An 8812-nucleotide genomic window follows, 5' to 3' on the forward strand; every position below is an offset into this window, starting at 1 on the left:
TTGGTGATCTTGGAGGTCTCTTCCAACCTAGACTATTCTGTGATTCTTCTGTGAAGTAAATCAACCTATGTGTTTTTTTTACATAGTTGTATACACACATGACAGGAATGTAAACTGTTCAATGTTAATAGATCTATAGCAAAATTCTAAAGTCAAATGTATGATCATTATAGTCAAGGGGTTTTGTAATCCTAGAGATGACCATTTCTCACTGATGCCACTTGGGCCAATCACAGACTGGGAGTGCTGCATGCCTACAGTCCTATGATCTACAGCCTTCTACAATTCACAGTCCACAGTTCTTCTCCTTTCCCAGTTTGGCACTCTCTCCTTTTCAAAGGCATAGACATATCAACAGGGATCAGTAGGCCTCTGGAAAACCTGTTAGAAAAGAGATGGGAAGACAGCTCATTTTAAAAGGGTGTGGTGAATTGGTGGAGTAGTATTTTTGAACAAATACTGCTACATTAAATTCATTCCTAGGAGAAAAAAAAAAAAAAAAAAAAAAAAGATCTAGAGATCAGGTGTTTTAGGACTAAGGTACTGTCTGCTTTTGCATCCTCATAAAAATTCTGAAAGAGGCCTGGATTCCAGACACGACAGCAGAAGAAGTGTTCTCAGAGAGACAGAGTCCTAGCACTGGCTTTGGATTTTAACTGAGCAAAGGACCCTAGGGGTAGGGGTACTGAGAGGCTGATAAAACCTTTTCAATGAACTTTTTAGAGTTCAATAATGAATTAAGGTGCTGACAGAGATAGCACCTTCCCCCCCCTAAGAGGGAAGGTGGAAAAAAATGCAACTAGAATTATTTTTTTTTTTTTTTTTTAATGATATCTGAAAACTTCTAGTGTGAAATGCTAGTATGGTTTGCTTTATATTAAGATTACAATCAGGGTCTGAATACCTGATAATCATTAAAAACACAGAAAGTCTCTGCTAGACAGGAGCTTTGCCTCCTACTCAGCACATGGCATAATGAGGCCCTTTCTCACAGAACCACACTTCCTAAAACTAGATTACTTATAAAATCCAGTGCTGCCTCAGGTAAGGAAGTTTTTAAAGGTTTTGAAGTGGCAGAATTAGCCAAGCTATTTGGTAGTGTTTTTCCTCCTAGGAGACTTCTCTTCTCAGCTGTTACTTCAGCCTGGCAGCTCAGATGAAAGAACAGCCTAGGACAGAACAGATGAGGGACTCTGCAGGAAGGGGTAAAAAGATCATTTTCACACTATTCACAAGAATTGGATCCCTCCACTGCATGTGGAGCTAAAATTAGCCTTCTGTACAGGCATTCGACTTTTCAAACATTTCTAACATCTCAGAGTAGAATCACACTTTATGGAACTGCAAGAACCACCCTTACTGAAATTCTACTCAAGTTGCTAAAGAAAGGAGAAGTATGTAAGGGTGTTAACTTTTCCTCAGCTCCCCCTCCCCCCCTCTTTTTTTTCCTTTTTTTCTTTTTTTCCCTCCTTGAAGAAGTTCCGTCACAGTGAAGTAAAGCTTTGATTTTTCCCTCCCTCCCTGTTTCTCATTGTCCTGACTCACTGTCTCTCCACACATGTGAGATACCAAAAAAAGACGAAGACATGTTGGAGTAAGTTGTGATCAAACAACTGCATTTCAGATCTTGGCAAAGATGAACTGAATAACCCATTCAAAAAGGCATTTGCCCAGTCTTTGAAGAGCCTTAATGAGAAGTTCTACTAATCAACAGTTAACGAACATTATCATAAATATTTTTGACAAAATGTTCAGCATGAAAGTTCATCTGTTCTAGCAGCATAAGCAAAATCAGATTAAAACCTTAATTAAAATATGAAGAAGAGGCTTGTCATGATCTTCAACACAGTGGAAGATTCCTTTTTTGAAAATCAAGCTCTCTCTTGCTGTCATATTATACTATGTTGTTAATGAGCCCTTTCATTTCTCCATGCATAGCAATATATTTAATCTTAGCTGCATATTTTAAATGATTGATGTTCCCCTAATTACATTTTATGATATATTGTGCTGTGCCACCTCTAATGAGTGGCAAACATGGTATTACCTCACTAGTACTCAACCACAGAAATCAATAACTGACATTTATTCAATGAACTGCAAATTGTGATTCACTAGCTTCTCTTTGTGTTGAGTAAATTCAAACTGTAATTAATTTTCATGCATATCACAAATAGCAAATGTGTTCGTATGGGCTAACTTTAAAAGTGATTTGCTTCTTCTCTGTCTAATTACAACACAGCAAAACCTCTCAAGTCATCATTCAAAGGGCTGAGAAGAATCAATGGCTTGACAGAAACCATCTCCTTAGAAGGGCAGAGCACAACCACAGTTTACACTTTTGGGACTACTTCAAAGCCATTTCTTAATACATGAGGTTGTTTCTGTCTTATTGAATGAAGGTGGTAATACTCACAAGCAATCTCACCTACATATATTTGCTCATGCATGACAATGAGAACAAAACTCCTCTTATAAACTTTCCTGCCAGGTGTGTTTAAAAATATATCCTACTAAAAGAAATAACTGCCTTTTTCAAAAGATGGACTTTGTCGGATATCCAGAAATTGTAACAAGAGAACTGACTTATTATTGCTACTCAAAAGTGATGGTTTTGCTTGTAAGCCACATCAAAATTGACAAAACCACCATTAGTTGTTCCTTTCAAAACTTCTACTTGTCGCTTTAGCTAGCTTGTGATTTCTTTATTTTTTACTGAAAATTTCCACTCAAATCAGAGGACAGTACTGAGGATTCACAAATCAAACAAGTATTGGAGTTACAGCCCTCCAAAATTGATAGCAAAATTTTCTGAGTTGTTTTGGGATTGGTACAGTTCTTTGCACTATTACAGAGCACCATTTCAGGGATGGTTGTAGAGGTCAACATTGAAACTTGCAGTCCAATCCACTGAATTAAAAATGTCTAGGGCTGGTCTCAGGCACTAAGGCCAGGTAGTCTGAAAGGGCCTGTATCCACACAGCTTTGGTCTCCAAAAATATAATGCAACGTGTCTCTTAGAAGTGACCTCTGGCCTATGGTAACACCCAAACAGTCCCTAGGAATAACATGAGAGGATGCTGCTGGTCCTGGGCCAAAACTGTACCAGGGACCACTCTGATAATACAGACGGTCACGTGCCAAGCCCAAGAAAATGCCACAGCACCACCTAATTTACCAGTAAATAGGTATCCAATATTTCTCTTCTGCAGCCTAGTACAAATTTTGACTTTTTCTCTAAACAGGTCCCCTTTAAGGCATTCATTTTAAATCTCTCAGGTCAACATTCTGCAACAGAAATTATTTTCTAAAACACCCTTGGCAGGGTTCTGCATATATTACTTACATTGAATTTACTGATATGATTAACACAGAGTGAAAAAAGTGTAAGGGAATATGGTACATTAGTTTACATTTAGTTTTAAATCATAACCAAACTTTTGGCTTCTGGGATTACTGCCAGCTCTATCCAGGTGTCCCAGAAGATGACTACAGCAGATGATATCTGCTGAGAGGCAATATGCCCAATTTAAACATTTTATTCGCACCCTGACTGCAGGTGCTTAGTTAAGGAGTGTTCTAAACTTGTACCTAAGTTGCCTGTGTATTCAGCAGAGACAGACAGGTATCTTTGAAGACCTCCAGAGAGCCTGCCTGGCCGATTTAGGTGTCCACAATCACACAGATGAGAACTTTCTCTCTCTGAAGCTTCTCAGAGACAGCTGCCTCTCTTCCAGAACTGATCTTTACGGCAGTCAAAACAGATCTGAAAATTCAGTAACTCAGTCAGAGAGTCTATTTTCCCCAAAAGAAACACTATATATGTACCTGCAATGGTTGTCCAGATTGACTCTTCACCACTATGTTATCTACAAAGCAAGAGTAAAGACAATGAAAAGTACAGTGAGTAAAGAGAAGAGCTTTTTTTCTAAATAACAGAGGGAAGAAAAAAAAAAAAAAAAAAGTTTATGCAAGTATTATTTTAATATTTATTTTAATGATCACTTGTAACAAGTAATAAGAATCTGACAATTTATTTTCTAGTTAAAAAGACAGCCCTCTTTTCTTTAATGAATTGAAAACTGCTCAGGCACATACTTGCAGGTAGACCTGTGTTTTCTTTCTCAGTTCATTTAGCACAGAGTTATTTTTACCTTTGAGAAGTACAGTCTTGGTTTCTTTTGCTATCCTTTGGAGAAAAAAAAAAAAAAAAAGGGCAGATAGAGACTAGAGAAGTGTCGAATTAATCATATAATCATAGAATATCCCAAGTTGGAAGGGACCCATAAGGATCATCAAGTCCAACTCTTGGCAACACACAGGTCTACCCAAAATTTAGACCATGTGACTAAGTAGTCCAATCTCTTCTCAAATTCAGACAGGCTCGGTGAAGTGACTACTTCACTGGAGAGCCTGTTCCAGTGTGCAGCCACCTTCTCAGTGAAGAACCTCCTCCTGAAGTCAAGCCTAAACTTCCCCTGCCTCAGCTTAACCCCGTTCCTGCAAGTTCTATCACTGGTGTTTATGGAGAATAGGTCACCCGCCTCTCCACTCCCCCTCACGAGGAAGTTGTAGACTGTGATGAGGTCCCCCTTCAGCCTCCTCTTCTCCAGGCTGAACAGGCCCAGTGACCTCAACCACTCCTCATATGTCTTCCCCTCCAGGTACTTCACCATCTTCATCACCCTCCTCTGGACACTCTCCAACAGTTTAATGTCCTTTTTGTACTGTGTTGCCCAGAACTGCACACAGTACTCGAGGTGAGGCCGCACCAGCGCAGAGTAGAGCAGGACAATCACTTCCCTCAACAGACTAGCAATGCCGTGCTTGATGCACGCCAGGATACGGTTGGCCATCCTGGCTGCCAGGGCACACTGCTGGCTCATATTTAACTTGCTGTCAACCACTACCCCCAGATCCCTCTCTGTGGGGCTGCTCTCTAGCATCTCGTCACCCAGTCCGTACGTATAGCCAGGGTTGCCCCATCCCAGGTGCAGGACCCAGCACTTGCTTTTGTTAAACTTCATGTGGTTGGTGACCACCCAGCTCTCCAACCTGTCCAGATCTCTCTGCAAGGCTTTTCCACCCTCATCCAAGTTTGGTGTCATCAGCAAATTTGCTCAAGACACCTTCTAGTCCTACATCCAAATCATTTATAAAAACATTGAAGAGAACTGGCCCTAAAATGGAGCCTTGAGGGACCCCACTAGTGACCATCCACCAGCCTGATGTGGCCCCATTTACCACAACCCTTTGAGCCCTGCCCTTCAGCCAATTGCTCACCCATCATATGATGATTTTGTCTAGTTGTATGCTGGACATTTTGTCCAGTAGGATCCTGTGGGAAACTGTGTCAGAAGCCTTGCTGAAGTCCAAGAAAATTCACATCAGCTGGTTTCCCTTGGTCAACTAGCCGGGTGATCTTCTCATAAAAGGAAATCAAATTTGTTAGGCAGGACCTACCCTTCATGAACCCACGTTGACTGGGACCAATGACTGCATTGTCCCTGAGGTACACTTCAATAACTTCAAGAATTATTATCATGATTTTAAACTAGTTTAAGTTTTCCTTCAGTCTTACCTCCATTTTATTTCTATTATAAGTGTCTGAAAAACAAAGATGCTTTAGGATTGGGTTGAGAGTAAACGTATCAGAAACCAATTCTAGATCTGAGAAAAAAACAGAAGAGCGATCTCAGACATATTTTCAGACAGTCATTGGAATTTCAGCCAATTTTTCAAACAGTGCACACACACACACACACACACACACACACACACACAAAAAGTTTGACCTCATTTTCAACACACTAATTAAGCCACAGTAAAGTTCCTTGCTAGCCTCCTAAAGCCTGATTGAGCTCTGATAGGAGAGAGGTCATAAATAAAGGTATTCCCAAAGATTCTTTGGGACTGTGAAGGTATGGAATTAATTTAACCTACAGTGGATGAATGTAGGTCTCCATAAGCCTTGAATGATTAATCTATAGACGAGCCTGTTAATGGGTCTGTTATCCCACTGAGGTTAATGAGCCCTTGAGCATCTGTTGAAGGCACAGTCACTTAGCAATTAGTGTCTTGTATTCAAACCAGCTGACAGGCTAGGCAGCAGTTGATACCCAGTTTTCATTGTACTGTTCTCATAGTATCTAACATGCCCACTCTAAGCCCTCCTGCACTGGTTAGTTAACTGTTAAGAACAGATTTCTCCACTATTATATGAGCTCAATGATATGGCCTTTATGGAGTGGATTTGATCCAGAAAATTTTCTTTCAGGTTTTTATGGTTCCTATGCATGGTCAACAAATATCTGAAATAAACTTTTCATCTGCAGAGATCAGTTTAGTTCAGCCATAAAGGTCAAACAGGATAGTTGGCCTATCGGTATAATAATAGGAAGTGGAAAAATTTTTCTATTCCATGACGACAAAGCTGAGAAATACAAAGTTATGAACACCAGAACATTATTCCTTCCCAGCATACTTTTCTCATAGGATGTGTTGGCTCTTAGAGAATAGAGTACATATGGGAAATGCAGGATTTTAAATTGCCTTTGTGCCTTTGAAGGAAGTTGTACCTGAAACACCATGCATTTGCAATGAAAGTGTGAGGGAGGAAAGAAAAGAGAAGTAAAGAAAAACTATTATTCCCCTTTAATGAATAAAGAAAATGAGGCACAGAAGGAGGTAACCACATCATCCATTTTCAGCTACTTCAGTTGCATGCTCTGAATTGCCCCTTGGAGGATCCTACTTCTTGTCATTGGATGTACGTGGAAATTCCCAGCCTTACTTATTACCTTACGTCTCTGAATTGTAGCTAAGATAAATTACTACAGCAGCCTAAAGTAAATGTTATGTATATACTTCAAACAAGCCAAGGGTTCTGTTCCAGAGTGACAGCTGCTTCCCCTGGGATGACTCTAGTGGCTCTTAATCCTAGTTATTCACCCAACATTCTCTCAGTGAATGAATGTCTCAGCTGGGACTTTGCAACTGCAAATGAGGCAGCAACTAACCTGTCATACTTTACGCAGTGGCTTGTGCAGGTAAACTGACTTACCTTAATAAACTAGGCTGTCACCTGTGACAATCAAATGCTATTTAAGATTAATATTGTGGTAGAACACACATAATAACCAAGCCACATTTTCCTTGCCCTGGTCTCAGCTGTACATGTATATACAGTTGGAAGAAGACAAAAAGCACTAAAAAATTAGTCCATTTAACAGCAAACTACTTTTCACAGTGACTGTGGAAAGCTATGTTCAGTGGGGGATGTGGACCAAACTTCTGACTCCAGACTAAGATTTATACATGTATGTATTTTCCCTGAAAAGTAGACTTCAAACTGTCTTGGCCTTTGGGGAAGTTTTGATTAGTAGCTGAATCTCAGAACTTCTGAAATTGTATATCTCCCTACCAAGCACATCTGAAACTAAGAGCTATCTTTTGAATCTATGGTTTAAATTCAAGAATCATCTCAATTTTCAAAAGAGTAAGTGTAAAGTGCCTGCTTCAAGGAAGTACACATAATGTAACTAAAAGCTGAAAAAGAATATAATTTAGAAAAATTTGCAGTCAAAATGTAGTTGCCTCCCAGAGTGCTTTGAGCTATCCTAGTAGTGTATAAAGAGCATCCTAACTCATCCACTAAAATAACTTCCTGGTCTCAGATCGTTGATCATTTATATTATACTTCGGATATTTTTCTCCTTTTTTGTTGTTGTGAAGTGCTTGAATTATGTCTTTCTGCTGTGAAAAGCAATTCCTTATAAAATGATACAGGAGAGAGTGTGCATTTTTAAACAGAAAATATTTGCTCTAATCCTTCATATTTAAACTGTATAAATCATTGGGATCCCCATGCCTGTTCTCAAATTATCTTCACCTGGGTCAGCAGCCCTAATAACAGCAGTTTTTCGCACAGTACCCAATTTTAATTAATCTTCTTTAACTAAAGTCACTATTAAATAGCTCTCAAATTTTACTTTTCATAGGAAATTGAATTAACATTATCTGAAATCACTGAAGGTTTATTCCTTCAGTGTTTTTTGAGAGATTGGACTTCCCCTTCATTCAGCTACACCTTCCTTCAACTGCCTCTCCTCACCCACATTCAGGAGGTGTCTTTTGAGGATTTAATATCACCATAATGGTAAATTCCAAGACCAATGACGTTTCATCTTTTTCCTTTATTTGTACATATTACTCTTTCAAGAGTCCATTACTTGATAAGATTATTTTTAGGCTGAACTACAGTGTTAATCATAATTCCTAAAAATAAGACCTGTGTCATCATGCACAAAACTCCTACTGGTCAATGTGGTGGGTAGACCCCAACCAACAGCCAGGCACCCACACAGCTGCTCATTCACTTCCCTATCCCCAGTGAAACAGAGGAGAGAATAGGATATGCAAAAGCAAGAAGAATTGTAGGTCAAGATAGAGACAGCTTAATAGATGAAAGAAAGAAGAAAAAGAAAACAAGCAAAGACAATCACTCGCCACCTTCTCACAAGCAGACCAATATCTAGCCAGTCTCCGAGCAATGGCCACCTTGAAAGCAAATCCCACTTGCATTTCTTACCATACCTCCAGTTTTTTTTACAGTGTACATTATAGTGTACAGAAGATCACTCTGGCCAATTCAGGTCAGCTATTCCAGCTGCATCCCCTCCCAGCATCTTGCCCATTCATGGTTTACTTACTCTGGGGGCAAAGGGAAAAAAATAAAATAAAATAAATAATTAAAAAAAAATCACAGAATCACAGAATAGTCTAGGTTGGAAGAGACCTCCAAGATCACCAA

The 8812-nt window shown here is 39.4% G+C and overlaps 1 long non-coding RNA gene across 1 annotated transcript; it reads right to left on the minus strand.

Annotated features, from left to right (window-relative positions):
- Nucleotides 1–831: 831 nt before the first annotated feature.
- LOC118156879 lies at nt 832–6016 on the minus strand. Its single transcript, XR_004746476.1, has 3 exons — nt 5944–6016; nt 3829–3869; nt 832–1169 (listed from the first exon to the last, which is right to left on the minus strand). It is a non-coding gene; the product is annotated as an uncharacterized LOC118156879 (long non-coding RNA).
- Nucleotides 6017–8812: the final 2796 nt, after the last annotated feature.

This window comes from Oxyura jamaicensis (genome assembly GCF_011077185.1).
Source record: "Oxyura jamaicensis isolate SHBP4307 breed ruddy duck chromosome 1 unlocalized genomic scaffold, BPBGC_Ojam_1.0 oxy1_random_OJ106359, whole genome shotgun sequence".
Classification (NCBI taxonomy): domain Eukaryota; kingdom Metazoa; phylum Chordata; class Aves; order Anseriformes; family Anatidae; genus Oxyura; species Oxyura jamaicensis.